The sequence below is a fragment of the Rhinoderma darwinii genome, chromosome 3 (assembly GCF_050947455.1).
Source record: "Rhinoderma darwinii isolate aRhiDar2 chromosome 3, aRhiDar2.hap1, whole genome shotgun sequence".
NCBI classification, from domain to species: domain Eukaryota; kingdom Metazoa; phylum Chordata; class Amphibia; order Anura; family Rhinodermatidae; genus Rhinoderma; species Rhinoderma darwinii.
The window spans coordinates 414,465,020-414,492,160 of NC_134689.1; the positions used below are offsets into that span (position 1 = coordinate 414,465,020).

At 43.1% G+C, this 27,141-nt stretch overlaps 32 non-coding genes across 32 annotated transcripts; 18 read left to right on the forward strand and 14 right to left on the reverse strand.

Annotated features, from left to right (window-relative positions):
- Positions 1 to 11,363: 11,363 nt before the first annotated feature.
- Positions 11,364 to 11,435, forward strand: TRNAE-UUC (transfer RNA glutamic acid (anticodon UUC)). Its single transcript has one exon. It is a non-coding gene; the product is annotated as a tRNA-Glu (tRNA).
- A 469-nt stretch (positions 11,436 to 11,904) lies between these two features.
- Positions 11,905 to 11,977, reverse strand: TRNAM-CAU (transfer RNA methionine (anticodon CAU)). Its single transcript has one exon. It is a non-coding gene; the product is annotated as a tRNA-Met (tRNA).
- Positions 11,978 to 12,088: 111 nt separating this feature from the next.
- Positions 12,089 to 12,160, forward strand: TRNAE-UUC (transfer RNA glutamic acid (anticodon UUC)). The gene has a single exon. It is a non-coding gene; the product is annotated as a tRNA-Glu (tRNA).
- A 1,194-nt stretch (positions 12,161 to 13,354) lies between these two features.
- TRNAM-CAU (transfer RNA methionine (anticodon CAU)) lies at positions 13,355 to 13,427 on the reverse strand. The gene has a single exon. It is a non-coding gene; the product is annotated as a tRNA-Met (tRNA).
- Positions 13,428 to 13,538: 111 nt separating this feature from the next.
- TRNAE-UUC (transfer RNA glutamic acid (anticodon UUC)) lies at positions 13,539 to 13,610 on the forward strand. Its single transcript has one exon. It is a non-coding gene; the product is annotated as a tRNA-Glu (tRNA).
- A 653-nt stretch (positions 13,611 to 14,263) lies between these two features.
- On the forward strand, positions 14,264 to 14,335 carry TRNAE-UUC (transfer RNA glutamic acid (anticodon UUC)). Its single transcript has one exon. It is a non-coding gene; the product is annotated as a tRNA-Glu (tRNA).
- Positions 14,336 to 14,804: 469 nt separating this feature from the next.
- On the reverse strand, positions 14,805 to 14,877 carry TRNAM-CAU (transfer RNA methionine (anticodon CAU)). Its single transcript has one exon. It is a non-coding gene; the product is annotated as a tRNA-Met (tRNA).
- Positions 14,878 to 14,988: 111 nt separating this feature from the next.
- TRNAE-UUC (transfer RNA glutamic acid (anticodon UUC)) lies at positions 14,989 to 15,060 on the forward strand. The gene has a single exon. It is a non-coding gene; the product is annotated as a tRNA-Glu (tRNA).
- A 653-nt stretch (positions 15,061 to 15,713) lies between these two features.
- TRNAE-UUC (transfer RNA glutamic acid (anticodon UUC)) lies at positions 15,714 to 15,785 on the forward strand. Its single transcript has one exon. It is a non-coding gene; the product is annotated as a tRNA-Glu (tRNA).
- A 469-nt stretch (positions 15,786 to 16,254) lies between these two features.
- On the reverse strand, positions 16,255 to 16,327 carry TRNAM-CAU (transfer RNA methionine (anticodon CAU)). The gene has a single exon. It is a non-coding gene; the product is annotated as a tRNA-Met (tRNA).
- A 111-nt stretch (positions 16,328 to 16,438) lies between these two features.
- On the forward strand, positions 16,439 to 16,510 carry TRNAE-UUC (transfer RNA glutamic acid (anticodon UUC)). The gene has a single exon. It is a non-coding gene; the product is annotated as a tRNA-Glu (tRNA).
- A 469-nt stretch (positions 16,511 to 16,979) lies between these two features.
- TRNAM-CAU (transfer RNA methionine (anticodon CAU)) lies at positions 16,980 to 17,052 on the reverse strand. Its single transcript has one exon. It is a non-coding gene; the product is annotated as a tRNA-Met (tRNA).
- A 111-nt stretch (positions 17,053 to 17,163) lies between these two features.
- Positions 17,164 to 17,235, forward strand: TRNAE-UUC (transfer RNA glutamic acid (anticodon UUC)). Its single transcript has one exon. It is a non-coding gene; the product is annotated as a tRNA-Glu (tRNA).
- Positions 17,236 to 17,888: 653 nt separating this feature from the next.
- TRNAE-UUC (transfer RNA glutamic acid (anticodon UUC)) lies at positions 17,889 to 17,960 on the forward strand. Its single transcript has one exon. It is a non-coding gene; the product is annotated as a tRNA-Glu (tRNA).
- A 469-nt stretch (positions 17,961 to 18,429) lies between these two features.
- TRNAM-CAU (transfer RNA methionine (anticodon CAU)) lies at positions 18,430 to 18,502 on the reverse strand. The gene has a single exon. It is a non-coding gene; the product is annotated as a tRNA-Met (tRNA).
- Positions 18,503 to 18,613: 111 nt separating this feature from the next.
- Positions 18,614 to 18,685, forward strand: TRNAE-UUC (transfer RNA glutamic acid (anticodon UUC)). Its single transcript has one exon. It is a non-coding gene; the product is annotated as a tRNA-Glu (tRNA).
- A 469-nt stretch (positions 18,686 to 19,154) lies between these two features.
- TRNAM-CAU (transfer RNA methionine (anticodon CAU)) lies at positions 19,155 to 19,227 on the reverse strand. Its single transcript has one exon. It is a non-coding gene; the product is annotated as a tRNA-Met (tRNA).
- A 111-nt stretch (positions 19,228 to 19,338) lies between these two features.
- On the forward strand, positions 19,339 to 19,410 carry TRNAE-UUC (transfer RNA glutamic acid (anticodon UUC)). Its single transcript has one exon. It is a non-coding gene; the product is annotated as a tRNA-Glu (tRNA).
- A 469-nt stretch (positions 19,411 to 19,879) lies between these two features.
- On the reverse strand, positions 19,880 to 19,952 carry TRNAM-CAU (transfer RNA methionine (anticodon CAU)). Its single transcript has one exon. It is a non-coding gene; the product is annotated as a tRNA-Met (tRNA).
- A 111-nt stretch (positions 19,953 to 20,063) lies between these two features.
- TRNAE-UUC (transfer RNA glutamic acid (anticodon UUC)) lies at positions 20,064 to 20,135 on the forward strand. The gene has a single exon. It is a non-coding gene; the product is annotated as a tRNA-Glu (tRNA).
- Positions 20,136 to 20,604: 469 nt separating this feature from the next.
- Positions 20,605 to 20,677, reverse strand: TRNAM-CAU (transfer RNA methionine (anticodon CAU)). The gene has a single exon. It is a non-coding gene; the product is annotated as a tRNA-Met (tRNA).
- Positions 20,678 to 20,787: 110 nt separating this feature from the next.
- On the forward strand, positions 20,788 to 20,859 carry TRNAE-UUC (transfer RNA glutamic acid (anticodon UUC)). Its single transcript has one exon. It is a non-coding gene; the product is annotated as a tRNA-Glu (tRNA).
- Positions 20,860 to 21,512: 653 nt separating this feature from the next.
- On the forward strand, positions 21,513 to 21,584 carry TRNAE-UUC (transfer RNA glutamic acid (anticodon UUC)). Its single transcript has one exon. It is a non-coding gene; the product is annotated as a tRNA-Glu (tRNA).
- A 469-nt stretch (positions 21,585 to 22,053) lies between these two features.
- On the reverse strand, positions 22,054 to 22,126 carry TRNAM-CAU (transfer RNA methionine (anticodon CAU)). Its single transcript has one exon. It is a non-coding gene; the product is annotated as a tRNA-Met (tRNA).
- A 111-nt stretch (positions 22,127 to 22,237) lies between these two features.
- On the forward strand, positions 22,238 to 22,309 carry TRNAE-UUC (transfer RNA glutamic acid (anticodon UUC)). The gene has a single exon. It is a non-coding gene; the product is annotated as a tRNA-Glu (tRNA).
- Positions 22,310 to 22,778: 469 nt separating this feature from the next.
- On the reverse strand, positions 22,779 to 22,851 carry TRNAM-CAU (transfer RNA methionine (anticodon CAU)). The gene has a single exon. It is a non-coding gene; the product is annotated as a tRNA-Met (tRNA).
- A 111-nt stretch (positions 22,852 to 22,962) lies between these two features.
- On the forward strand, positions 22,963 to 23,034 carry TRNAE-UUC (transfer RNA glutamic acid (anticodon UUC)). Its single transcript has one exon. It is a non-coding gene; the product is annotated as a tRNA-Glu (tRNA).
- Positions 23,035 to 23,503: 469 nt separating this feature from the next.
- Positions 23,504 to 23,576, reverse strand: TRNAM-CAU (transfer RNA methionine (anticodon CAU)). Its single transcript has one exon. It is a non-coding gene; the product is annotated as a tRNA-Met (tRNA).
- A 110-nt stretch (positions 23,577 to 23,686) lies between these two features.
- On the forward strand, positions 23,687 to 23,758 carry TRNAE-UUC (transfer RNA glutamic acid (anticodon UUC)). The gene has a single exon. It is a non-coding gene; the product is annotated as a tRNA-Glu (tRNA).
- A 1,920-nt stretch (positions 23,759 to 25,678) lies between these two features.
- Positions 25,679 to 25,751, reverse strand: TRNAM-CAU (transfer RNA methionine (anticodon CAU)). Its single transcript has one exon. It is a non-coding gene; the product is annotated as a tRNA-Met (tRNA).
- Positions 25,752 to 26,607: 856 nt separating this feature from the next.
- Positions 26,608 to 26,680, reverse strand: TRNAM-CAU (transfer RNA methionine (anticodon CAU)). The gene has a single exon. It is a non-coding gene; the product is annotated as a tRNA-Met (tRNA).
- Positions 26,681 to 26,790: 110 nt separating this feature from the next.
- On the forward strand, positions 26,791 to 26,862 carry TRNAE-UUC (transfer RNA glutamic acid (anticodon UUC)). The gene has a single exon. It is a non-coding gene; the product is annotated as a tRNA-Glu (tRNA).
- Positions 26,863 to 27,141: the final 279 nt, after the last annotated feature.

Consider the following 27,141-nt stretch of genomic DNA (forward strand, 5'->3'; position numbering starts at 1 on the left):
TACATCCCCATGCCCAGCCAGAGTTCCAGGGTGATTGGTGGTAGGTCCCGGTGGGGTGGAAGGGGAGCAGCGGGAGCAACCTGCATCTCCATGCCCAGACAGAGTTCCAGGGTGATTGCAGGTAGGTCCCGGTGGGGGGGCAGCGGGAGCAACTTGCATCCCCATGCCCATCCAGAGTTCCAGGATGATTGCAGGTAGGTCCCGGTGGGGTGGAAGGGGGTCAGCGGGAGCAACTTGCATCCCCATGCCCAGCCAGAGAACCAGGGTGATTGCTGGTAGGTCCCGGTGGGGTGGAAGGGGGGGCAGCGGGACCAACCTGTGTCCCTATGCCCAGCCAGAGTTCCAGAGTGATTGCAGGTAGGTCCCGGTGGGGTGGAAGGGGGTCAGCGGGAGCAAACCGCATCCCCATGCCCAGCCAGAGTTCCAGGGTGATTGCAGGTAGGTCCCGGTGGGGTGGAAGGGGGGGCAGCGGGACCAACCTGTGTCCCTATGCCCAGCCAGAGTTCCAGAGTGATTGCAGGTAGGTCCCGGTGGGGTGGAAGGGGGGGGCAGCGGGACCAACCTGTGTCCCTATGCCCAGCCAGAGTTCCAGAGTGATTGCAGGTAGGTCCCGGTGGGGTGGAAGGGGGTCAGCGGGAGCAACTTGCATCCCCATGCCCAGCCAGAGAACCAGGGTGATTGCTGGTAGGTCCCGGTGGGGTGGAAGGGGGGGCAGCGGGACCAACCTGTGTCCCTATGCCCAGCCAGAGTTCCAGAGTGATTGCAGGTAGGTCCCGGTGGGGTGGAAGGGGGTCAGCGGGAGCAAACCGCATCCCCATGCCCAGCCAGAGTTCCAGGGTGATTGCAGGTAGGTCCCGGTGGGGTGGAAGGGGGGGCAGCGGGACCAACCTGTGTCCCTATGCCCAGCCAGAGTTCCAGAGTGATTGCAGGTAGGTCCCGGTGGGGTGGAAGGGGGTCAGCGGGAGCAACTTGCATCCCCATGCCCAGCCAGAGAACCAGGGTGATTGCTGGTAGGTAAGGAGATCCATTTGGTGACCAAACAGCAGTGAAAATAAAAAGGCCCAAATGTCAAAGAATGACACTTTTAATACTGAAAGTGAAACATTTAAAATCAAGTTAAAGTGGGGTATGTTCAGAAATGTCAGAGACGGTAATGAGCAGCAGAGGCAGGCCGGGGCAGAGTTCCAGGGCCAGGGGTGTGACGGCAGGCAGCGTAGGCCGGGGCAGAGTTCCAGGGCGGTGGGTGAGAGGACTAGGCCTCAATCCAAGGAGATCCATTTGGTGACCAAGCAGCAGTGAAAATAAAAAGGCCCAAATGTCAAAGAATGCCATTTCTGCTACTGAAAGTGAAACATTTAAAAGTGAAACATTTAAAATCAAGTTAAAGTGGGGTATGTTCAAAAATGTCAGAGGCGGTGGTGAACAGCAAGGGCAGGCCGGGGCAGAGTTCCAGGGCCAGGGGTGTGACGGCAGGCAGCGTAGGCCGGGGCAGAGTTCCAGGGCGGTGGGGAGAGGACTAGGCCTCAATCCAAGGAGATCCATTTGGTGACCAAGCAGCAGTGAAAATAAAAAGGCCCAAATGTCAAAGAATGCCATTTCTGCAACTGAAAGTGAAACATTTGAAAGTGACACATTTAAAATCAAGTTAAAGTGGGGTATGTTCAAAAATGTCAGAGGCGGTAGTGAACAGCAGAGGTAGGCCGGGGCAGAGTTCCAGGGCCAGGGGTGTCACGGCAGGCAGCGTAGGCCGGGGAAGAGTTCCAGGGCGGTGGGGAGAGGACTAGGCCTCAATCCAAGGGGATCCATTTGGTGACCAAGCAGCAGTGAAAATGAAAAGGCCCAAATGTCAAAGAATGCCATTTCTGCAACTGAAAGTGAAACATTTGAAAGTGACACATTTAAAATCAAGTTAAAGTGGGGTATGTTCAAAAATGTCAGAGGCGGTAGTGAACAGCAGAGGTAGGCCGGGGCAGAGTTCCAGGGCCAGGGGTGTCACGGCAGGCAGCGTAGGCCGGGGAAGAGTTCCAGGGCGGTGGGGAGAGGACTAGGCCTCAATCCAAGGGGATCCATTTGGTGACCAAGCAGCAGTGAAAATGAAAAGGCCCAAATGTCAAAGAATGCCATTTCTGCAACTGAAAGTGAAACATTTGAAAGTGACACATTTAAAATCAAGTTAAAGTGGGGTATGTTCAAAAATGTCAGAGGCGGTAGTGAACAGCAGAGGTAGGCCGGGGCAGAGTTCCAGGGCCAGGGGTGTCACGGCAGGCAGCGTAGGCCGGGGCAGAGTTCCAGGGCAGTGGGGAGAGGACTAGGCCTCGATCTAAGGAGATCCATTTGGTGACCAAACAGCAGTGAAAATAAAAAGGCCCAAATGTCAAAGAATGACATTTTTGATACTGAAAGTGAACCATTTAAAATCAAGTGAAAGTGGAGTACGTTCAAAAATGTCAGAGGCGGTGGTGAACAGCAGGGGCAGGCCGGGGCATAGTTCCAGGGCCAGAGTGTGACGGCAGCACAGGCCGGGGCAGAGCTCCAGGGCCAGAGTGTGACGGCAGGCAGCATAGGCCGGGGCACAGTTCCAGGGCCAGAGTGTGACGGCAGGCAGCGTAGGCCGGGGCAGAGTTCCAGGGCGGTGGGGAGAGGACTAGGCCTCGACATAAGGTGATCCATTTGGTGACCAAGCAGCAGTGGAAATAAAAAGGCCCAAATTTCAAAGAATGACATTTTTGATACTGAAAGTGAAACATTTAAAATCAAGTTAAAGTGGGGTACGTTCAAAAATGTCAGAGGCGGTAATGAGCAGCAGAGGCAGGCCGTGGGCACAGTTCCAGGGCCAGAGTGTGACGGCAGCACAGGCCGGGGCAGAGTTCCAGGGCCAGAGTGTGACGGCAGGCAGCATAGGCCGGGGCACAGTTCCAGGGCCAGAGTGTGACGGCACGCAGCGTAGGCCGGGGCAGAGTTCCAGGGCGGTGGGGAGAGGACTAGGCCTCGAGATAAGGAGATCCATTTGGTGACCCAACAGCAGTGAAAATAAAAAGGCCCAAATGTCAAAGAATGACATTTCTGCTACTGAAAGTGACACATTTAAAATCAAGTGAAAGTGGGGTATGTTCAAAAAATGTCAGAGGCGGTAATGAGCAGCAGAGGCAGGCCGGGGCACAGTTCCAGGGCCAGAGTGTGACACTGTCCGCCGATAGATAACCCTTTGCACATTATCGTCATCATCATTATCAGCAGCAGTTGCTGTCAGCCAGCTCCAGAGTGTATGAGCGGCGTGTGCTGCCCATTGCAGCCCAGGGTAGAGGAGCCGTGTGCAAGCTGTGCATGCCCGGGGGCAACAGTGTATGAGCTCCTCAGCGCCAGCGGGGGGGGGGGGGGGTCCCACTATGTCCCAAGCCGCCTGACATGTACTTCCGGTCGGCTAGGAGGTGGCATGTCAGCTGGGCTGTCAGCCAGCTCCAGAGTGTATGAGCGGTGTGTGCCTGCACCCGTGGGGGGGGGGGATACAGGAGCCATGGGGAAGCTGTGCAAGACCGGGGGCAGCCGTGTACGAGCTCCGCAGCGCCCCTTGTGGACTTCCAGGGCAAGAGCGGTATGAGCGGCAAAGTCATGCCGACCTCCTGGAAGTCCCCGTCGGCCTCGCTCGCGGGTCGGTCCCGCTGATTTTTCTACCTTCATAATAAAAAAATCTTTTTTTTTTTATGGCATTTTCGGAAGCCTCAAGCCCACCTGGAGTTGCACGAGCAAGGCCACGTCGGCGTCTCCTTCCGAAAGCGGCCGGGAGCCAGTTCCGAGTATGAGCGGCGTGTGCCTGCCTTTTGCACCCGTGGGGGGATAGAGGGGCCCCTGGGGAGCTTGTACATGCCGGCAGCTTCCTTGTGGGAGCTCCACAGCGCCCGCGGCGAGTCCCGTTGTGTCCAGCCGGCTGACAAGCACTTCCGGTCCGCGAAGGATGCATGTCAGCGGCGGTGTGCCCGCTCCGGGTATGAGCGGCGTGTGCCTGCCTATGGCATCCTTGGGGGGATAGAGGAGCCATGGGGAAGCCGTGCCAGCCCGGTTGCAGCCGTGTATGAGCTCCTCAGCGCCAGCCTCGGAGTTTGAGGGCTTTAGCGGTATGCACGGCCAACTCATGCCGACCTCCTGGAACTCCCCGTCGGCTTCGCTCGCGGGTCGGTCCCGCTGATTTTTCTACCTTCATAATAAAAAAATCTTTTTTTTTTTATGGCATTTTCGGAAGCCTCAAGCCCACCTGGAGTTGCACGAGCAAGGCCACGTCGGCGTCTCCTTCCGAAAGCGGCCGGGAGCCAGTTCCGAGTATGAGCGGCGTGTGCCTGCCTTTTGCACCCGTGGGGGGATAGAGGGGCCCCTGGGGAGCTTGTACATGCCGGCAGCTTCCTTGTGGGAGCTCCACAGCGCCCGCGGCGAGTCCCGTTGTGTCCAGCCGGCTGACAAGCACTTCCGGTCCGCGAAGGATGCATGTCAGCGGCGGTGTGCCCGCTCCGGGTATGAGCGGCGTGTGCCTGCCTATGGCATCCTTGGGGGGATAGAGGAGCCATGGGGAAGCCGTGCCAGCCCGGTTGCAGCCGTGTATGAGCTCCTCAGCGCCAGCCTCGGAGTTTGAGGGCTTTAGCGGTATGCACGGCCAACTCATGCCGACCTCCTGGAACTCCCCGTCGGCTTCGCTCGCGGGTCGGTCCCGCTGATTTTTCTACCTTCATAATAAAAAAATCTTTTTTTTTTTATGGCATTTTCGGAAGCCTCAAGCCCACCTGGAGTTGCACGAGCAAGGCCACGTCGGCGTCTCCTTCCGAAAGCGGCCGGGAGCCAGTTCCGAGTATGAGCGGCGTGTGCCTGCCTTTTGCACCCGTGGGGGAATAGAGGAGCCATGGGGAAGCTGTGCATGCCCAAGCTTCAAACTGTCACCATGTCAACAGACATGGTGACAGCGTCCCGATCGCAAAGCAGGATTCAAACAGGACCAATCAGAGTGGTCCCTGTGCCGGAAACGAGCTGTGATTGGTCAGTACTGACATGCCAATCATAGCGCAGGAGCAGTGTTGCCTGCCTATTGCACCCGTGGGGGGAATAGAGGAGCCATGGGGAAGCTGTGCATGCCCAAGCTTCAAACTGTCACCATGTCAACAGACATGGTGACAGCGTCCCGATCGCAAAGCAGGATTCAAACAGGACCAATCAGAGTGGTCCCTGTGCCGGAAACGAGCTGTGATTGGTCAGTACTGACAGGCCAATCATAGCGCAGGAGCAGTGTTGCCTGCCTATTGCACCCGTGGGGGGAATAGAGGAGCCATGGGGAAGCTGTGCATGCCCAAGCTTCAAACTGTCACCATGTCAACAGACATGGTGACAGCGTCCCGATCGCAAAGCAGGATTCAAACAGGACCAATCAGAGTGGTCCCTGTGCCGGAAACGAGCTGTGATTGGTCAGTACTGACAGGCCAATCATAGCGCAGGAGCAGTGTTGCCTGCCTATTGCACCCGTGGGGGGAATAGAGGAGCCATGGGGAAGCTGTGCATGCCCAAGCTTCAAACTGTCACCATGTCAACAGACATGGTGACAGTGTCCCGATCGCAAAGCAGGATTCAAACAGGACCAATCAGAGTGGTCCCTGTGCCGGAAACGAGCTGTGATTGGTCAGTACTGACAGGCCAATCACAGCGCAGTAGCAGTGGTGCCTGCCTATTGCACCCGTGGGGGGGATAGAGGAGCCATGGGGAAGCTGTGCATGCCCAAGCTTCAAACTGTCACCATGTCAACAGACATGGTGACAGCGTCCCGATCACAAAGCAGGATTCAAACAGGACCAATCAGAGTGGTCCCTGTGCCGGAAACGAGCTGTGATTGGTCAGTACTGACAGGCCAATCACAGCGCAGGAGCAGTGGTTTGCCGGCATCTCCGTCTCTGACAAGCTCTTTCCTGTCAGAGAGCTTGTGAGAGACGGAGACAGGAATAAATACAGTGCGTAAGTTCAAAAAAACCAGCGATCTGCCGCTTTTCTGCCCTTTTGTGCCCACTAACCTGTTTTTAGTTAGTTAGGTAGCACAAGTTTTTCAGTATGGCCAAAAGAGTCTTTTCAGCCGAGGAAGCATCTGCAATGCTGTGTTCCGACACGGACAGCGCAAGTGAAGGTGAGGAGCAGTTCGTGCTTCCATCTTCCTCTGCATCTAGTGACTCTGAATCTGCACCCCCCAGTCGGCGTAGAAGAGCCGTAGTTCCTGATCTGCCTGAGCTGACCTGGGAAGCTGCAGAGAATTATACCCCCCAGGTGCCTGAGTTTACAGCCCGCTCAGGCATTCAAATTGAAATGACGGGTTTCAGCCCCATTGATTATTTTAACCTTTTTTTTTCAGACTCCCTTTTAGCGTTAATGGTCCAGCAGACCAACATCTATGCGGAACAATTTATCGCCCAGAACCCTGACTCTTATTATGGGAGAAGCCAAAATTGGACCCCCACAAACCTAGTGGAATTGAGGAAGTTTTGGGGCATATTTTTAAGTTTTGGCCTAATAAAAAAGCCTAGGATTAGAGACTATTGATCCCTTGATATTTTATATAACACCCCCATTTACCGCACAGTAATGCCAAGGAAGCGCTTCGAAGCCATCCTGAAATTCCTTCATTATAATGATAATAGCCAGTGCCCACCCCCACAGGCCCCAAATTTTGATAGGCTATATAAAATACGACCATTGATTGCCCACTACTCCCAAATTTTTTCCCACGTTTATACCCCCCAGCAAAATATTTCGGTAGATGAATCCCTAGTCAGCTTCAAGGGTAGACTGCACTTCAGGCAGTATCTACCCAATAAAAGAGCCCGGTACGGCATAAAGCTCTACAAGCTGTGCGAAAGTGCCACCGGTTACACCTACTCCTTTAGGGTCTATGAGGGAAAAGACTCTCATATAGATCCCCCAGAATGCCCCCCTTTCCTTGGAATTAGTGGAAATATCGTATGGGATCTTATCCATCCTTTACTTGGGAAAGGCTATCATCTTTATCTGGACAACTTTTATAACAGTGTCCCCTTAGTAAAAGTTCTCTTGTCCAGATCCACCTTGGCATGCGGAACAATCCGCAAAAATAAGAAGGGCCTCCCCAAAACATTGCTGGGTCAGATCCTAAAATTAGGAGAGAGCAAAGCTTTCTGCTGCGACAATCTGCTCCTCCTAAAGTATAAGGATAAAAGGGACGTCCTTATACTGACCAGCATACACGACAGCAGATGCAGCCTAGTCCCTGTACGTGGATCCACTTCCCAAGTCCCAAAACCATATTGTGTACAGGAGTACAACAAGTATATGGGTGGCGTTGACCTGTCCGACCAGGTTATAAAACCATACAACGCCATGCGCAAGACCAGAGTATGGTATAAGAAGCTGTCTGTGCATCTTACACAGATGGCTTTATACAACGCCTTTGTCCTCTATAGATATGCCAGCAGTGGAGGTACGTTCCTGCAATTTCAGGAAAAGGTCATAAAGTCCCTGATGTTTGGTAACCAGGAAGGAGAGGGCAGTTCATCTGGCTCTTCCGTCAGTAGGATAATTCCCGGCCAGCATTTCCCCACAGAAATCCCCCCCACTGAAAAAAAAAAGAAGCCCCAAAAAAAATGCCGTGTGTGTGCCAAGCGAGGCATTCGTAAGGACACCACATACCATTGTGAGACATGTCCCACAAATCCCGGCCTGTGCATGAAACAATGTTTCAAAATTTATCATACCTCCTTGGATTTTTAATTTATTTATTCATTATTCACCTTTTCTGTCTCCCATACTGGCCATGACCAATTATTAATTTTTCTACTGACCAGCCCCATTTAAAATTTGATCATTTAAAAATTGTAAAAAAAACACCTAAAACAAAACTAAAAATTCTCACTATACCCCTAGATAATTTCCTCAATGGGTGTAGTTTCCGAAATGGGGTCACTTGTGGGGGGTTTTCACTGTTTTGTCCCCTCAGGGGCTTTGTAAATGTGACAAGGCCTCTCAAACCATTCCTGCTAAATGTGATCTCCCAAAGCCAAATGGCACTCCATCCCTTCTAAGCCCTGCCCTGTATTCAAATATCCGTTTATTACCACATGTGGGGTATTGTTTTACTCGGGAGAAATTGCTTTACAAATTTTACGGTGCTTTTTCTCCTTCAGTCCTTGTGGAAATGAGAAAAAAATGGCTAAACCTAAATTTTCTTTGAATAAATGTTGATTTTAATTTTCACGGCCTACTTCCAATAAATTCTGTAAAAAACCTGTGCGGTCAAAATGCTCACCATACCCCTAGATAATTTCCTTGAGGTGTCTAGTTTCCCAGATGGGGTCACTTGTGGGGGGTTTCCACTGTTTTGTCCCCTCAGGGGCTTTGTAAATGTGACAAGGCCTCTCAAACCATTCCTGCTAAATGTGATCTCCCAAAGCCAAATGGCACTCCATCCCTTCTAAGCCCTGCCCTGTGTTCAAATATCCGTTTATTACCACATGTGGGGTATTGTTTTACTCGGGAGAAATTGCTTTACAAATTTTACGGTGCTTTTTCTCCTTCAGTCCTTGTGGAAATGAGAAAAAAATGGCTAAACCTAAATTTTCTTTGAATAAATGTTGATTTTAATTTTCACGGCCTACTTCCAATAAATTCTGTAAAAAACCTGTGCGGTCAAAATGCTCACCATACCCCTAGATAATTTCCTTGAGGTGTCTAGTTTCCCAGATGGGGTCACTTGTGGGGGGTTTCCACTGTTTTGTCCCCTCAGGGGCTTTGTAAATGTGACAAGGCCTCTCAAACCATTCCTGCTAAATGTGATCTCCCAAAGCCAAATGGCACTCCATCCCTTCTAAGCCCTGCCCTGTGTTCAAATATCCGTTTATTACCACATGTGGGGTATTGTTTTACTCGGGAGAAATTGCTTTACAAATTTTACGGTGCTTTTTCTCCTTCAGTCCTTGTGGAAATGAGAAAAAAATGGCTAAACCTAAATTTTCTTTGAATAAATGTTGATTTTAATTTTCACGGCCTACTTCCAATAAATTCTGTAAAAAACCTGTGCGGTCAAAATGCTCACCATACCCCTAGATAATTTCCTTGAGGTGTCTAGTTTCCCAGATGGGGTCACTTGTGGGGGGTTTCCACTGTTTTGTCCCCTCAGGGGCTTTGTAAATGTGACAAGGCCTCTCAAACCATTCCTGCTAAATGTGATCTCCCAAAGCCAAATGGCACTCCATCCCTTCTAAGCCCTGCCCTGTGTTCAAATATCCGTTTATTACCACATGTGGGGTATTGTTTTACTCGGGAGAAATTGCTTTACAAATTTTACGGTGCTTTTTCTCCTTCAGTCCTTGTGGAAATGAGAAAAAAATGGCTAAACCTAAATTTTCTTTGAATAAATGTTGATTTTAATTTTCACGGCCTACTTCCAATAAATTCTGTAAAAAACCTGTGCGGTCAAAATGCTCACCATACCCCTAGATAATTTCCTTGAGGTGTCTAGTTTCCCAGATGGGGTCACTTTTGGGTGATTTGTACTGTTTTGTCACTGCAAGAGCCCTTCTAACAAAATAAGGCCCCAAAATCCACTAGGTGTTCCTTTGCTTCTGAGGCCTGTGCTTCATTCCAGTAGCACGCTACGACCACATGTGGGATATTTCCTAAAACTGCAGAAACTGGGCAACAAATATTGAGTTGAATTTCTCTGCTAAAACCTTCTGTGTAATAAAAAAATAGTATTAAAAATTTATTTCTGCCAATAAATATGAAATTTGTAAATTCCACCTCTACTTTGCTTTAATTCCTGTGAAATGTGTAAAGGGTTAAGACATTTTCTAAATGCTGTTTTGAATACTTTGAGGGGTGAAGTTTTTAAAATGGGGTGACTTTTTGGGGGTTTCTAATATATAAGGCCCTCAAAGCCACTTCACAACTGAACTGGCCCCTGTAAAAATGGCCTTTTGGCATTTTCTTGAAAATGTGAGAAATTGCTGCTAAAGTTGTAAGCCTTGTGATGTCATAGAAAAATAAAAGGATGTTCAAAAAATGATGCCAATCTAAAGTAGACATATGGGTGATGTTAATTAGCAACCATTTTGTGTGGTATAACTGCCTGTCTTACAAGCAGATACATTTAAATTGAGAAAAATGCTAATTTTTGCAATTTTTCTCTAATTTTCGGTGTTTTTCACAATTAAATATAGAACATATCGAGCAAATTTTGCTAGTAACTTAAAGTGCAATGTGTCACGAGAAAACAATCTCAGAATCGCTTGGATAGGTGAAAGCATTCCAGAGTTATTACCACATAAAGTGAACATGTCAGATTTGAAAAATGAGGCTCTGTCAGGAAGGTCAAAAGTGGCTAGGGCGGGAAGGGGTTAAAAACGTTTCGGCAGAAAAACCCGATTTCCTGCATGAATGGAGGAAGACAAAAACTCACTGAACAGTGCCTCGTGTGAGGATCGAACTCACGACCTTCAGATTATGAGACTGACACGCTTCCTACTGCGCTAACTAGGCAACCACCAGATGTTTGTAGACAAGCTCAAAGCGGCAAAATGAAAAAATATATATACATTTTCTTTATTCCCACTTTTTCTTAGTCCATGACTCATTATACTTAATAACTGCTCCCATATGGTCTAGCGGTTAGGATTCCTGGTTTTCACCCAGGTTGCCCGGGTTCGACTCCCGGTATGTGAAAGAACCTTTTACTAGTCTTGCACTTTCAAAGGTTGAGCGTTATAGGATAAAAGTGCTCTTTGTGGCCATAAATTCTAACTTATCTTTGTTTACCCATTCCTCCTCTTTTCACCAGATCCTATTTGAGCTTGAAAACTCAAATAATTCCTATTGTTCCCTTCTCACTCCAAGTCAACAACCCCTTTATCCTGTCAGTTTGGCTAATTTTCCTTTTTTTAATGAACTAGTTTCGCCAATAAATAAGAAACCATCAGACTATTTCACCCAATCTGATTGGGACTTTGCTTTAATATTGTTTCTTTTTAGGCAAGATCCTATTTTGGATTTAAAGCTCAAATCATTCCCATCTCTTCTACTCACTCAAAAATGACAAGGAAATCAACAACACTTTCCTCATATATTAAAAACGTTTCGGCAGAAAAACCCGATTTCCTGCATGAATGGAGGAAGACAAAAACTCACTGAACAGTGCCTCGTGTGAGGATCGAACTCACAACCTTCAGATTATGAGACTGACACGCTTCCTATTGCGCTAACGAGGCAACCACCAGATGTTTGTAGACAAGCTCAAAGCGGCAAAATGAAAAAATATATATACATTTTCTTTATTCCCACTTTTTCTTAGTCCATGACTCATTATACTTAACAACTGCTCCCATATGGTCTAGCGGTTAGGATTCCTGGTTTTCACCCAGGTGGCCCGGGTTCGACTCCCGGTATGGGAAAAAACCTTTTACTAGTCTTGCACTTTCAAAGGTTGAGCGTTATAGGATAAAAGTGCTCTTTGTGGCCATAAATTCTAACTTATCTTTGTTTACCCATTCCTCCTCTTTTCACCAGATCCTATTTGAGCTTGAAAACTCAAATAATTCCTATTGTTCCCTTCTCACTCCAAGTCAACAACCCCTTTATCCTGTCAGTTTGGCTAATTTTCCTTTTTTTAATGAACTAGTTTCGCCAATAAATAAGAAACCATCAGACTATTTCACCCAATCTGATTGGGACTTTGCTTTAATATTGTTTCTTTTTAGGCAAGATCCTATTTTGGATTTAAAGCTCAAATCATTCCCATCTCTTCTACTCACTCAAAAATGACAAGGAAATCAACAACACTTTCCTCATATATTAAAAACGTTTCGGCAGAAAAACCCGATTTCCTGCATGAATGGAGGAAGACAAAAACTCACTGAACAGTGCCTCGTGTGAGGATCGAACTCACGACCTTCAGATTATGAGACTGACACGCTTCCTATTGCGCTAACGAGGCAACCACCAGATGTTTGTAGACAAGCTCAAAGCGGCAAAATGAAAAAATATATATACATTTTCTTTATTCCCACTTTTTCTTAGTCCATGACTCATTATACTTAATAACTGCTCCCATATGGTCTAGCGGTTAGGATTCCTGGTTTTCACCCAGGTGGCCCGGGTTCGACTCCCGGTATGGGAAAAAACCTTTTACTAGTCTTGCACTTTCAAAGGTTGAGCGTTATAGGATAAAAGTGCTCTTTGTGGCCATAAATTCTAACTTATCTTTGTTTACCCATTCCTCCTCTTTTCACCAGATCCTATTTGAGCTTGAAAACTCAAATAATTCCTATTGTTCCCTTCTCACTCCAAGTCAACAACCCCTTTATCCTGTCAGTTTGGCTAATTTTCCTTTTTTTAATGAACTAGTTTCGCCAATAAATAAGAAACCATCAGACTATTTCACCCAATCTGATTGGGACTTTGCTTTAATATTGTTTCTTTTTAGGCAAGATCCTATTTTGGATTTAAAGCTCAAATCATTCCCATCTCTTCTACTCACTCAAAAATGACAAGGAAATCAACAACACTTTCCTCATATATTAAAAACGTTTCGGCAGAAAAACCCGATTTCCTGCATGAATGGAGGAAGACAAAAACTCACTGAACAGTGCCTCGTGTGAGGATCAAACTCACAACCTTCAGATTATGAGACTGACACGCTTCCTACTGCGCTAACGAGGCAACCACCAGATGTTTGTAGACAAGCTCAAAGCGGCAAAATGAAAAAATATATATACATTTTCTTTATTCGCACTTTTTCTTAGTCCATGACTCATTATACTTAATAACTGCTCCCATATGGTCTAGCGATTAGAATTCCTGGTTTTCACCCAGGTGGCCCGGGTTCGACTCCCGGTATGGGAAAAAACCTTTTACTAGTCTTGCACTTTCAAAGGTTGAGCGTTATAGGATAAAAGTGCTCTTTGTGGCCATAAATTCTAACTTATCTTTGTTTACCCATTCCTCCTCTTTTCACCAGATCCTATTTGAGCTTGAAAACTCAAATAATTCCTATTTTTCCCTTCTCACTCCAAGTCAACAACCCCTTTATCCTGTCAGTTTGGCTAATTTTCCTTTTTTTAATGAACTAGTTCCGCCAATAAATAAGAAACCATCAGACTATTTCACCCAATCTGATTGGGACTTTGCTTTAATATTGTTTCTTTTTAGGCAAGATCCTATTTTGGATTTAAAGCTCAAATCATTCCCATCTCTTCTACTCACTCAAAAATGACAAGGAAATCAACAACACTTTCCTCATATATTAAAAACGTTTCGGCAGAAAAACCCGATTTCCTGCATGAATGGAGGAAGACAAAAACTCACTGAACAGTGCCTCGTGTGAGGATCGAACTCACGACCTTCAGATTATGAGACTGACACGCTTCCTACTGCGCTAACGAGGCAACCACCAGATGTTTGTAGACAAGCTCAAAGCGGCAAAATGAAAAAATATATATACATTTTCTTTATTCCCACTTTTTCTTAGTCCATGACTCATTATACTTAATAACTGCTCCCATATGGTCTAGCGGTTAGGATTCCTGGTTTTCACCCAGGTGGCCCGGGTTCGACTCCCGGTATGGGAAAAAACCTTTTACTAGTCTTGCACTTTCAAAGGTTGAGCGTTATAGGATAAAAGTGCTCTTTGTGGCCATAAATTCTAACTTATCTTTGTTTACCCATTCCTCCTCTTTTCACCAGATCCTATTTGAGCTTGAAAACTCAAATAATTCCTATTGTTCCCTTCTCACTCCAAGTCAACAACCCCTTTATCCTGTCAGTTTGGCTAATTTTCCTTTTTTTAATGAACTAGTTTCGCCAATAAATAAGAAACCATCAGACTATTTCACCCAATCTGATTGGGACTTTGCTTTAATATTGTTTCTTTTTAGGCAAGATCCTATTTTGGATTTAAAGCTCAAATCATTCCCATCTCTTCTACTCACTCAAAAATGACAAGGAAATCAACAACACTTTCCTCATATATTAAAAACGTTTCTGCAGAAAAACCCGATTTCCTGCATGAATGGAGGAAGACAAAAACTCACTGAACAGTGCCTCGTGTGAGGATCGAACTCACGACCTTCAGATTATGAGACTGACATGCTTCCTACTGCGCTAACGAGGCAACCACCAGATGTTTGTAGACAAGCTCAAAGCGGCAAAATGAAAAAATATATATACATTTTCTTTATTCCCACTTTTTCTTAGTCCATGACTCATTATACTTAATAACTGCTCCCATATGGTCTAGCGGTTAGGATTCCTGGTTTTCACCCAGGTGGCCCGGGTTCGACTCCCGGTATGGGAAAAAACCTTTTACTAGTCTTGCACTTTCAAAGGTTGAGCGTTATAGGATAAAAGTGCTCTTTGTGGCCATAAATTCTAACTTATCTTTGTTTACCCATTCCTCCTCTTTTCACCAGATCCTATTTGAGCTTGAAAACTCAAATAATTCCTATTGTTCCCTTCTCACTCCAAGTCAACAACCCCTTTATCCTGTCAGTTTGGCTAATTTTCCTTTTTTTAATGAACTAGTTTCGCCAATAAATAAGAAACCATCAGACTATTTCACCCAATCTGATTGGGACTTTGCTTTAATATTGTTTCTTTTTAGGCAAGATCCTATTTTGGATTTAAAGCTCAAATCATTCCCATCTCTTCTACTCACTCAAAAATGACAAGGAAATCAACAACACTTTCCTCATATATTAAAAACGTTTCGGCAGAAAAACCCGATTTCCTGCATGAATGGAGGAAGACAAAAACTCACTGAACAGTGCCTCGTGTGAGGATCGAACTCACGACCTTCAGATTATGAGACTGACACGCTTCCTATTGCGCTAACGAGGCAACCACCAGATGTTTGTAGACAAGCTCAAAGCGGCAAAATGAAAAAATATATATACATTTTCTTTATTCCCACTTTTTCTTAGTCCATGACTCATTATACTTAATAACTGCTCCCATATGGTCTAGCGGTTAGGATTCCTGGTTTTCACCCAGGTGGCCCGGGTTCGACTCCCGGTATGGGAAAAAACCTTTTACTAGTCTTGCACTTTCAAAGGTTGAGCGTTATAGGATAAAAGTGCTCTTTGTGGCCATAAATTCTAACTTATCTTTGTTTACCCATTCCTCCTCTTTTCACCAGATCCTATTTGAGCTTGAAAACTCAAATAATTCCTATTGTTCCCTTCTCACTCCAAGTCAACAACCCCTTTATCCTGTCAGTTTGGCTAATTTTCCTTTTTTTAATGAACTAGTTTCGCCAATAAATAAGAAACCATCAGACTATTTCACCCAATCTGATTGGGACTTTGCTTTAATATTGTTTCTTTTTAGGCAAGATCCTATTTTGGATTTAAAGCTCAAATCATTCCCATCTCTTCTACTCACTCAAAAATGACAAGGAAATCAACAACACTTTCCTCATATATTAAAAACGTTTCTGCAGAAAAACCCGATTTCCTGCATGAATGGAGGAAGACAAAAACTCACTGAACAGTGCCTCGTGTGAGGATCGAACTCACGACCTTCAGATTATGAGACTGACATGCTTCCTACTGCGCTAACGAGGCAACCACCAGATGTTTGTAGACAAGCTCAAAGCGGCAAAATGAAAAAATATATATACATTTTCTTTATTCCCACTTTTTCTTAGTCCATGACTCATTATACTTAATAACTGCTCCCATATGGTCTAGCGGTTAGGATTCCTGGTTTTCACCCAGGTGGCCCGGGTTCGACTCCCGGTATGGGAAAAAACCTTTTACTAGTCTTGCACTTTCAAGGGTTGAGCGTTATAGGATAAAAGTGCTCTTTGTGGCCATAAATTCTAACTTATCTTTGTTTACCCATTCCTCCTCTTTTCACCAGATCCTATTTGAGCTTGAAAACTCAAATAATTCCTATTGTTCCCTTCTCACTCCAAGTCAACAACCCCTTTATCCTGTCAGTTTGGCTAATTTTCCTTTTTTTAATGAACTAGTTTCGCCAATAAATAAGAAACCATCAGACTATTTCACCCAATCTGATTGGGACTTTGCTTTAATATTGTTTCTTTTTAGGCAAGATCCTATTTTGGATTTAAAGCTCAAATCATTCCCATCTCTTCTACTCACTCAAAAATGACAAGGAAATCAACAACACTTTCCTCATATATTAAAAACGTTTCGGCAGAAAAACCCGATTTCCTGCATGAATGGAGGAAGACAAAAACTCACTGAACAGTGCCTCGTGTGAGGATCGAACTCACGACCTTCAGATTATGAGACTGACACGCTTCCTATTGCGCTAACGAGGCAACCACCAGATGTTTGTAGACAAGCTCAAAGCGGCAAAATGAAAAAATATATATACATTTTCTTTATTCCCACTTTTTCTTAGTCCATGACTCATTATACTTAATAACTGCTCCCATATGGTCTAGCGGTTAGGATTCCTGGTTTTCACCCAGGTGGCCCGGGTTCGACTCCCGGTATGGGAAAAAACCTTTTACTAGTCTTGCACTTTCAAAGGTTGAGCGTTATAGGATAAAAGTGCTCTTTGTGGCCATAAATTCTAACTTATCTTTGTTTACCCATTCCTCCTCTTTTCACCAGATCCTATTTGAGCTTGAAAACTCAAATAATTCCTATTGTTCCCTTCTCACTCCAAGTCAACAACCCCTTTATCCTGTCAGTTTGGCTAATTTTCCTTTTTTTAATGAACTAGTTTCGCCAATAAATAAGAAACCATCAGACTATTTCACCCAATCTGATTGGGACTTTGCTTTAATATTGTTTCTTTTTAGGCAAGATCCTATTTTGGATTTAAAGCTCAAATCATTCCCATCTCTTCTACTCACTCAAAAATGACAAGGAAATCAACAACACTTTCCTCATATATTAAAAACGTTTCGGCAGAAAAACCCGATTTCCTGCATGAATGGAGGAAGACAAAAACTCACTGAACAGTGCCTCGTGTGAGGATCGAACTCACGACCTTCAGATTATGAGACTGACACGCTTCCTACTGCGCTAACGAGGCAACCACCAGATGTTTGTAGACAAGCTCAAAGCGGCAAAATAAAAAAATATATATACATTTTCTTTATTCCCACTTTTTCTTAGTCCATGACTCATTATACTTAATAACTGCTCCCATATGGTCTAGCGGTTAGGATTCCTGGTTTTCACCCAGGTGGCCCGGGTTCGACTCCCGGTATGGGAAAAAACCTTTTACTAGTCTTGCACTTTCAAAGGTTGAGCGTTATAGGATAAAAGTGCTCTTTGTGGCCATAAATTCTAACTTATCTTTGTTTACCCATTCCTCCTCTTTTCACCAGATCCTATTTGAGCTTGAAAACTCAAATAATTCCTATTGTTCCCTTCTCACTCCAAGTCAACAACCCCTTTATCCTGTCAGTTTGGCTAATTTTCCTTTTTTTAATGAACTAGTTTCGCCAATAAATAAGAAACCATCAGACTATTTCACCCAATCTGATTGGGACTTTGCTTTAATATTGTTTCTTTTTAGGCAAGATCCTATTTTGGATTTAAAGCTCAAATCATTCCCATCTCTTCTACTCACTCAAAAATGACAAGGAAATCAACAACACTTTCCTCATATATTAAAAACGTTTCTGCAGAAAAACCCGATTTCCTGCATGAATGGAGGAAGACAAAAACTCACTGAACAGTGCCTCGTGTGAGGATCGAACTCACGACCTTCAGATTATGAGACTGACATGCTTCCTACTGCGCTAACGAGGCAACCACCAGATGTTTGTAGACAAGCTCAAAGCGGCAAAATGAAAAAATATATATACATTTTCTTTATTCCCACTTTTTCTTAGTCCATGACTCATTATACTTAATAACTGCTCCCATATGGTCTAGCGGTTAGGATTCCTGGTTTTCACCCAGGTGGCCCGGGTTCGACTCCCGGTATGGGAAAAAACCTTTTACTAGTCTTGCACTTTCAAGGGTTGAGCGTTATAGGATAAAAGTGCTCTTTGTGGCCATAAATTCTAACTTATCTTTGTTTACCCATTCCTCCTCTTTTCACCAGATCCTATTTGAGCTTGAAAACTCAAATAATTCCTATTGTTCCCTTCTCACTCCAAGTCAACAACCCCTTTATCCTGTCAGTTTGGCTAATTTTCCTTTTTTTAATGAACTAGTTTCGCCAATAAATAAGAAACCATCAGACTATTTCACCCAATCTGATTGGGACTTTGCTTTAATATTGTTTCTTTTTAGGCAAGATCCTATTTTGGATTTAAAGCTCAAATCATTCCCATCTCTTCTACTCACTCAAAAATGACAAGGAAATCAACAACACTTTCCTCATATATTAAAAACGTTTCGGCAGAAAAACCCGATTTCCTGCATGAATGGAGGAAGACAAAAACTCACTGAACAGTGCCTCGTGTGAGGATCGAACTCACGACCTTCAGATTATGAGACTGACACGCTTCCTATTGCGCTAACGAGGCAACCACCAGATGTTTGTAGACAAGCTCAAAGCGGCAAAATGAAAAAATATATATACATTTTCTTTATTCCCACTTTTTCTTAGTCCATGACTCATTATACTTAATAACTGCTCCCATATGGTCTAGCGGTTAGGATTCCTGGTTTTCACCCAGGTGGCCCGGGTTCGACTCCCGGTATGGGAAAAAACCTTTTACTAGTCTTGCACTTTCAAAGGTTGAGCGTTATAGGATAAAAGTGCTCTTTGTGGCCATAAATTCTAACTTATCTTTGTTTACCCATTCCTCCTCTTTTCACCAGATCCTATTTGAGCTTGAAAACTCAAATAATTCCTATTGTTCCCTTCTCACTCCAAGTCAACAACCCCTTTATCCTGTCAGTTTGGCTAATTTTCCTTTTTTTAATGAACTAGTTTCGCCAATAAATAAGAAACCATCAGACTATTTCACCCAATCTGATTGGGACTTTGCTTTAATATTGTTTCTTTTTAGGCAAGATCCTATTTTGGATTTAAAGCTCAAATCATTCCCATCTCTTCTACTCACTCAAAAATGACAAGGAAATCAACAACACTTTCCTCATATATTAAAAACGTTTCGGCAGAAAAACCCGATTTCCTGCATGAATGGAGGAAGACAAAAACTCACTGAACAGTGCCTCGTGTGAGGATCGAACTCACGACCTTCAGATTATGAGACTGACACGCTTCCTACTGCGCTAACGAGGCAACCACCAGATGTTTGTAGACAAGCTCAAAGCGGCAAAATAAAAAAATATATATACATTTTCTTTATTCCCACTTTTTCTTAGTCCATGACTCATTATACTTAATAACTGCTCCCATATGGTCTAGCGGTTAGGATTCCTGGTTTTCACCCAGGTGGCCCGGGTTCGACTCCCGGTATGGGAAAAAACCTTTTACTAGTCTTGCACTTTCAAAGGTTGAGCGTTATAGGATAAAAGTGCTCTTTGTGGCCATAAATTCTAACTTATCTTTGTTTACCCATTCCTCCTCTTTTCACCAGATCCTATTTGAGCTTGAAAACTCAAATAATTCCTATTGTTCCCTTCTCACTCCAAGTCAACAACCCCTTTATCCTGTCAGTTTGGCTAATTTTCCTTTTTTTAATGAACTAGTTTCGCCAATAAATAAGAAACCATCAGACTATTTCACCCAATCTGATTGGGACTTTGCTTTAATATTGTTTCTTTTTAGGCAAGATCCTATTTTGGATTTAAAGCTCAAATCATTCCCATCTCTTCTACTCACTCAAAAATGACAAGGAAATCAACAACACTTTCCTCATATATTAAAAACGTTTCGGCAGAAAAACCCGATTTCCTGCATGAATGGAGGAAGACAAAAACTCACTGAACAGTGCCTCGTGTGAGGATCGAACTCACGACCTTCAGATTATGAGACTGACACGCTTCCTACTGCGCTAACGAGGCAACCACCAGATGTTTGTAGACAAGCTCAAAGCGGCAAAATAAAAAAATATATATACATTTTCTTTATTCCCACTTTTTCTTAGTCCATGACTCATTATACTTAATAACTGCTCCCATATGGTCTAGCGGTTAGGATTCCTGGTTTTCACCCAGGTGGCCTGGGTTCGACTCCCGGTATGGGAAAAAACCTTTTACTAGTCTTGCACTTTCAAAGGTTGAGCGTTATAGGATAAAAGTGCTCTTTGTGGCCATAAATTCTAACTTATCTTTGTTTACCCATTCCTCCTCTTTTCACCAGATCCTATTTGAGCTTGAAAACTCAAATAATTCCTATTGTTCCCTTCTCACTCCAAGTCAACAACCCCTTTATCCTGTCAGTTTGGCTAATTTTCCTTTTTTTAATGAACTAGTTTCGCCAATAAATAAGAAACCATCAGACTATTTCACCCAATCTGATTGGGACTTTGCTTTAATATTGTTTCTTTTTAGGCAAGATCCTATTTTGGATTTAAAGCTCAAATCATTCCCATCTCTTCTACTCACTCAAAAATGACAAGGAAATCAACAACACTTTCCTCATATATTAAAAACGTTTCGGCAGAAAAACCCGATTTCCTGCATGAATGGAGGAAGACAAAAACTCACTGAACAGTGCCTCGTGTGAGGATCGAACTCACGACCTTCAGATTATGAGACTGACACGCTTCCTACTGCGCTAACGAGGCAACCACCAGATGTTTGTAGACAAGCTCAAAGCGGCAAAATGAAAAAATATATATACATTTTCTTTATTCCCACATTTCTTAGTCCATGACTCATTATACTTAATAACTGCTCCCATATGGTCTAGCGGTTAGGATTCCTGGTTTTCACCCAGGTGGCCCGGGTTCGACTCCCGGTATGGGAAAAAACCTTTTACTAGTCTTGCACTTTCAAAGGTTGAGCGTTATAGGATAAAAGTGCTCTTTGTGGCCATAAATTCTAACTTATCTTTGTTTACCCATTCCTCCTCTTTTCACCAGATCCTATTTGAGCTTGAAAACTCAAATAATTCCTATTGTTCCCTTCTCACTCCAAGTCAACAACCCCTTTATCCTGTCAGTTTGGCTAATTTTCCTTTTTTTAATGAACTAGTTTCGCCAATAAATAAGAAACCATCAGACTATTTCACCCAATCTGATTGGGACTTTGCTTTAATATTGTTTCTTTTTAGGCAAGATCCTATTTTGGATTTAAAGCTCAAATCATTCCCATCTCTTCTACTCACTCAAAAATGACAAGGAAATCAACAACACTTTCCTCATATATTAAAAACGTTTCTGCAGAAAAACCCGATTTCCTGCATGAATGGAGGAAGACAAAAACTCACTGAACAGTGCCTCGTGTGAGGATCGAACTCACGACCTTCAGATTATGAGACTGACATGCTTCCTACTGCGCTAACGAGGCAACCACCAGATGTTTGTAGACAAGCTCAAAGCGGCAAAATGAAAAAATATATATACATTTTCTTTATTCCCACTTTTTCTTAGTCCATGACTCATTATACTTAATAACTGCTCCCATATGGTCTAGCGGTTAGGATTCCTGGTTTTCACCCAGGTGGCCCGGGTTCGACTCCCGGTATGGGAAAAAACCTTTTACTAGTCTTGCACTTTCAAAGGTTGAGCGTTATAGGATAAAAGTGCTCTTTGTGGCCATAAATTCTAACTTATCTTTGTTTACCCATTCCTCCTCTTTTCACCAGATCCTATTTGAGCTTGAAAACTCAAATAATTCCTATTGTTCCCTTCTCACTCCAAGTCAACAACCCCTTTATCCTGTCAGTTTGGCTAATTTTCCTTTTTTTAATGAACTAGTTTCGCCAATAAATAAGAAACCATCAGACTATTTCACCCAATCTGATTGGGACTTTGCTTTAATATTGTTTCTTTTTAGGCAAGATCCTATTTTGGATTTAAAGCTCAAATCATTCCCATCTCTTCTACTCACTCAAAAATGACAAGGAAATCAACAACACTTTCCTCATATATTAAAAACGTTTCGGCAGAAAAACCCGATTTCCTGCATGAATGGAGGAAGACAAAAACTCACTGAACAGTGCCTCGTGTGAGGATCGAACTCACGACCTTCAGATTATGAGACTGACACGCTTCCTATTGCGCTAACGAGGCAACCACCAGATGTTTGTAGACAAGCTCAAAGCGGCAAAATGAAAAAATATATATACATTTTCTTTATTCCCACTTTTTCTTAGTCCATGACTCATTATACTTAATAACTGCTCCCATATGGTCTAGCGGTTAGGATTCCTGGTTTTCACCCAGGTGGCCCGGGTTCGACTCCCGGTATGGGAAAAAACCTTTTACTAGTCTTGCACTTTCAAAGGTTGAGCGTTATAGGATAAAAGTGCTCTTTGTGGCCATAAATTCTAACTTATCTTTGTTTACCCATTCCTCCTCTTTTCACCAGATCCTATTTGAGCTTGAAAACTCAAATAATTCCTATTGTTCCCTTCTCACTCCAAGTCAACAACCCCTTTATCCTGTCAGTTTGGCTAATTTTCCTTTTTTTAATGAACTAGTTTCGCCAATAAATAAGAAACCATCAGACTATTTCACCCAATCTGATTGGGACTTTGCTTTAATATTGTTTCTTTTTAGGCAAGATCCTATTTTGGATTTAAAGCTCAAATCATTCCCATCTCTTCTACTCACTCAAAAATGACAAGGAAATCAACAACACTTTCCTCATATATTAAAAACGTTTCGGCAGAAAAACCCGATTTCCTGCATGAATGGAGGAAGACAAAAACTCACTGAACAGTGCCTCGTGTGAGGATCGAACTCACGACCTTCAGATTATGAGACTGACACGCTTCCTACTGCGCTAACGAGGCAACCACCAGATGTTTGTAGACAAGCTCAAAGCGGCAAAATAAAAAAATATATATACATTTTCTTTATTCCCACTTTTTCTTAGTCCATGACTCATTATACTTAATAACTGCTCCCATATGGTCTAGCGGTTAGGATTCCTGGTTTTCACCCAGGTGGCCCGGGTTCGACTCCCGGTATGGGAAAAAACCTTTTACTAGTCTTGCACTTTCAAAGGTTGAGCGTTATAGGATAAAAGTGCTCTTTGTGGCCATAAATTCTAACTTATCTTTGTTTACCCATTCCTCCTCTTTTCACCAGATCCTATTTGAGCTTGAAAACTCAAATAATTCCTATTGTTCCCTTCTCACTCCAAGTCAACAACCCCTTTATCCTGTCAGTTTGGCTAATTTTCCTTTTTTTAATGAACTAGTTTCGCCAATAAATAAGAAACCATCAGACTATTTCACCCAATCTGATTGGGACTTTGCTTTAATATTGTTTCTTTTTAGGCAAGATCCTATTTTGGATTTAAAGCTCAAATCATTCCCATCTCTTCTACTCACTCAAAAATGACAAGGAAATCAACAACACTTTCCTCATATATTAAAAACGTTTCGGCAGAAAAACCCGATTTCCTGCATGAATGGAGGAAGACAAAAACTCACTGAACAGTGCCTCGTGTGAGGATCGAACTCACGACCTTCAGATTATGAGACTGACACGCTTCCTACTGCGCTAACGAGGCAACCACCAGATGTTTGTAGACAAGCTCAAAGCGGCAAAATGAAAAAATATATATACATTTTCTTTATTCCCACATTTCTTAGTCCATGACTCATTATACTTAATAACTGCTCCCATATGGTCTAGCGGTTAGGATTCCTGGTTTTCACCCAGGTGGCCCGGGTTCGACTCCCGGTATGGGAAAAAACCTTTTACTAGTCTTGCACTTTCAAAGGTTGAGCGTTATAGGATAAAAGTGCTCTTTGTGGCCATAAATTCTAACTTATCTTTGTTTACCCATTCCTCCTCTTTTCACCAGATCCTATTTGAGCTTGAAAACTCAAATAATTCCTATTGTTCCCTTCTCACTCCAAGTCAACAACCCCTTTATCCTGTCAGTTTGGCTAATTTTCCTTTTTTTAATGAACTAGTTTCGCCAATAAATAAGAAACCATCAGACTATTTCACCCAATCTGATTGGGACTTTGCTTTAATATTGTTTCTTTTTAGGCAAGATCCTATTTTGGATTTAAAGCTCAAATCATTCCCATCTCTTCTACTCACTCAAAAATGACAAGGAAATCAACAACACTTTCCTCATATATTAAAAACGTTTCGGCAGAAAAACCCGATTTCCTGCATGAATGGAGGAAGACAAAAACTCACTGAACAGTGCCTCGTGTGAGGATCAAACTCACAACCTTCAGATTATGAGACTGACACGCTTCCTACTGCGCTAACGAGGCAACCACCAGATGTTTGTAGACAAGCTCAAAGCGGCAAAATGAAAAAATATATATACATTTTCTTTATTCGCACTTTTTCTTAGTCCATGACTCATTATACTTAATAACTGCTCCCATATGGTCTAGCGATTAGAATTCCTGGTTTTCACCCAGGTGGCCCGGGTTCGACTCCCGGTATGGGAAAAAACCTTTTACTAGTCTTGCACTTTCAAAGGTTGAGCGTTATAGGATAAAAGTGCTCTTTGTGGCCATAAATTCTAACTTATCTTTGTTTACCCATTCCTCCTCTTTTCACCAGATCCTATTTGAGCTTGAAAACTCAAATAATTCCTATTTTTCCCTTCTCACTCCAAGTCAACAACCCCTTTATCCTGTCAGTTTGGCTAATTTTCCTTTTTTTAATGAACTAGTTCCGCCAATAAATAAGAAACCATCAGACTATTTCACCCAATCTGATTGGGACTTTGCTTTAATATTGTTTCTTTTTAGGCAAGATCCTATTTTGGATTTAAAGCTCAAATCATTCCCATCTCTTCTACTCACTCAAAAATGACAAGGAAATCAACAACACTTTCCTCATATATTAAAAACGTTTCGGCAGAAAAACCCGATTTCCTGCATGAATGGAGGAAGACAAAAACTCACTGAACAGTGCCTCGTGTGAGGATCGAACTCACGACCTTCAGATTATGAGACTGACACGCTTCCTACTGTGCTAACGAGGCAACCACCAGATGTTTGTAGACAAGCTCAAAGCGGCAAAATGAAAAAATATATATACATTTTCTTTATTCCCACTTTTTCTTAGTCCATGATTCATTATACTTAATAACTGCTCCCATATGGTCTAGCGGTTAGGATTCCTTGGTTTTCACCCAGGTGGCCCGGGTTCGACTCCCAGTATGGGAAAAAACCTTTTACTAGTCTTGCACTTTCAAAGGTTGAGCGTTATAGGATAAAAGTGCTCTTTGTGGCCATAAATTCTAACTTATCTTTGTTTACCCATTCCTCCTCTTTTCACCAGATCCTATTTGAGCTTGAAAACTCAAATAATTCCTATTGTTCCCTTCTCACTCCAAGTCAACAACCCCTTTATCCTGTCAGTTTGGCTAATTTTCCTTTTTTTAATGAACTAGTTCCGCCAATAAATAAGAAACCATCAGACTATTTCACCCAATCTGATTGGGACTTTGCTTTAATATTGTTTCTTTTTAGGCAAGATCCTATTTTGGATTTAAAGCTCAAATCATTCCCATCTCTTCTACTCACTCAAAAATGACAAGGAAATCAACAACACTTTCCTCATATATTAAAAACGTTTCGGCAGAAAAACCCGATTTCCTGCATGATTGGAGGAAGACAAAAACTCACTGAACAGTGCCTCGTGTGAGGATCGAACTCACAACCTTCAGATTATGAGACTGACACGCTTCCTACTGCGCTAACGAGGCAACCACCAGATGTTTGTAGACAAGCTCAAAGCGGCAAAATGAAAAAATATATATACATTTTCTTTATTCGCACTTTTTCTTAGTCCATGACTCATTATACTTAATAACTGCTCCCATATGGTCTAGCGATTAGAATTCCTGGTTTTCACCCAGGTGGCCCGGGTTCGACTCCCGGTATGGGAAAAAACCTTTTACTAGTCTTGCACTTTCAAAGGTTGAGCGTTATAGGATAAAAGTGCTCTTTGTGGCCATAAATTCTAACTTATCTTTGTTTACCCATTCCTCCTCTTTTCACCAGATCCTATTTGAGCTTGAAAACTCAAATAATTCCTATTTTTCCCTTCTCACTCCAAGTCAACAACCCCTTTATCCTGTCAGGTATGGGAAAAAACCTTTTACTAGTCTTGCACTTTCAAAGGTTGAGCGTTATAGGATAAAAGTGCTCTTTGTGGCCATAAATTCTAACTTATCTTTGTTTACCCATTCCTCCTCTTTTCACCAGATCCTATTTGAGCTTGAAAACTCAAATAATTCCTATTGTTCCCTTCTCACTCCAAGTCAACAACCCCTTTATCCTGTCAGTTTGGCTAATTTTCCTTTTTTTAATGAACTAGTTCCGCCAATAAATAAGAAACCATCAGACTATTTCACCCAATCTGATTGGGACTTTGCTTTAATATTGTTTCTTTTTAGGCAAGATCCTATTTTGGATTTAAAGCTCAAATCATTCCCATCTCTTCTACTCACTCAAAAATGACAAGGAAATCAACAACACTTTCCTCATATATTAAAAACGTTTCGGCAGAAAAACCCGATTTCCTGCATGAATGGAGGAAGACAAAAACTCACTGAACAGTGCCTCGTGTGAGGATCGAACTCACGACCTTCAGATTATGAGACTGACACGCTTCCTACTGCGCTAACGAGGCAACCACCAGATGTTTGTAGACAAGCTCAAAGCGGCAAAATGAAAAAATATATATACATTTTCTTTATTCCCACATTTCTTAGTCCATGACTCATTATACTTAATAACTGCTCCCATATGGTCTAGCGGTTAGGATTCCTGGTTTTCACCCAGGTGGCCCGGGTTCGACTCCCGGTATGGGAAAAAACCTTTTACTAGTCTTGCACTTTCAAAGGTTGAGCGTTATAGGATAAAAGTGCTCTTTGTGGCCATAAATTCTAACTTATCTTTGTTTACCCATTCCTCCTCTTTTCACCAGATCCTATTTGAGCTTGAAAACTCAAATAATTCCTATTGTTCCCTTCTCACTCCAAGTCAACAACCCCTTTATCCTGTCAGTTTGGCTAATTTTCCTTTTTTTAATGAACTAGTTTCGCCAATAAATAAGAAACCATCAGACTATTTCACCCAATCTGATTGGGA